The sequence below is a fragment of the Salvelinus namaycush genome, chromosome 16 (assembly GCF_016432855.1).
Source record: "Salvelinus namaycush isolate Seneca chromosome 16, SaNama_1.0, whole genome shotgun sequence".
NCBI classification, from domain to species: Eukaryota; Metazoa; Chordata; class Actinopteri; order Salmoniformes; family Salmonidae; genus Salvelinus; species Salvelinus namaycush.
Genome location: NC_052322.1, coordinates 48452432 through 48454285, shown reverse-complemented (window position 1 = coordinate 48454285; position 1854 = coordinate 48452432).

Below are 1854 nucleotides of genomic sequence, written 5' to 3'. Positions count from 1 at the left end.
GGCTAACAGCAAATCTAGGGATGGGAAAACAGACAACAGAATCTAGGGATGGGAAAACAGAATCTAGGATGGGAAAACAGAATCTAGGGAGGGGAAAACAGAATCTAGGGATGGGAAAACAGAATCTAGGGATGGGAAAACAGAATCTAGGGAGGGGAAAACAGAATCTAGGGAGGGGAAAACAGAATCTATGGATGGGAAAACAGAATCTAGGGATGGGAAAACAGAATCTAGGGATGGGAAAACAGAATCTAGGGATGGGAAAACAGAATCTAGGGAGGGGAAAACAGAATCTAGGGATGGGAAAACAGAATCTAGGGAGGGGAAAACAGAATCTATGGATGGGAAAACAGAATCTAGGGATGGGAAAACAGAATCTAGGGATGGGAAACAGAATCTAGGGATGGAAAACAGAATCTAGAGAGGGGAAAACAGAATCTAGGGATGGGAAAACAGAATCTATGGAGGGGAAAACAGAATCTAGGGATGGGAAAACAGAATCTAGGGATGGGAAAACAGAATCTAGGGATGGGAAAACAGAATCTAGGGATGGGAAAACAGAATCTATGGAGGGGAAAACAGAATCTAGGATGGGAAAACAGAATCTAGGGATGGGAAAACAGAATCTAGGGATGGGAAAACAGAATCTAGGGAGGGGAAAACAGAATCTAGAGAGGGAAAACAGAATCTAGGGATGGGAAAACAGAATCTAGGGATGGGAAAACAGAATCTAGAGAGGGAAACACAGAATCTATGGATGGGAAAACAGAATCTATGGAGGGGAAAACAGAATCTAGGGATGGGAAAACAGAATCTATGGAGGGGAAAACAGAATCTATGGAGGGGAAAACAGAATCTAGGGATGGGAAAACAGAATCTATGGAGGGGAAAACAGAATCTAGGGAGCGGAAAACAGAATCTAGGGATGGGAAAACAGAATCTAGGGAGGGGAAAACAGAATCTAGGGAGGGGAAAACAGAATCTATGGATGGGAAAACAGAATCTAGGGATGGGAAAACAGAATCTAGGGATGGGAAAACAGAATCTAGGGATGGGAAAACAGAATCTAGGGAGGGGAAAACAGAATCTAGGGATGGGAAAACAGAATCTAGGGAGGGGAAAACAGAATCTATGGATGGGAAAACAGAATCTAGGGATGGGAAAACAGAATCTAGGGATGGGAAAACAGAATCTAGGGATGGGAAAACAGAATCTAGAGAGGGGAAAACAGAATCTAGGGATGGGAAAACAGAATCTATGGAGGGGAAAACAGAATCTAGGGATGGGAAAACAGAATCTAGGGATGGGAAAACAGAATCTAGGGATGGGAAAACAGAATCTAGGGATGGGAAAACAGAATCTAGGGATGGGAAAACAGAATCTATGGAGGGGAAAACAGAATCTAGGGATGGGAAAACAGAATCTAGGGATGGGAAAACAGAATCTAGGGATGGGAAAACAGAATCTAGGGAGGGGAAAACAGAATCTAGAGAGGGAAAACAGAATCTAGGGATGGGAAAACAGAATCTAGGGATGGGAAAACAGAATCTAGGGATGGGAAAACAGAATCTAGAGAGGGAAACACAGAATCTATGGATGGGAAAACAGAATCTATGGAGGGGAAAACAGAATCTAGGGATGGGAAAACAGAATCTATGGAGGGGAAAACAGAATCTATGGAGGGGAAAACAGAATCTAGGGATGGGAAAACAGAATCTATGGAGGGGAAAACAGAATCTAGGGAGCGGAAAACAGAATCTAGGGAGGGGAAAACAGAATCTAGGGAGGGGAAAACAGAATCTAGGGAGGGGAAAACAGAATCTAGGGATGGGAAAACAGAATCTAGGGAGGGGA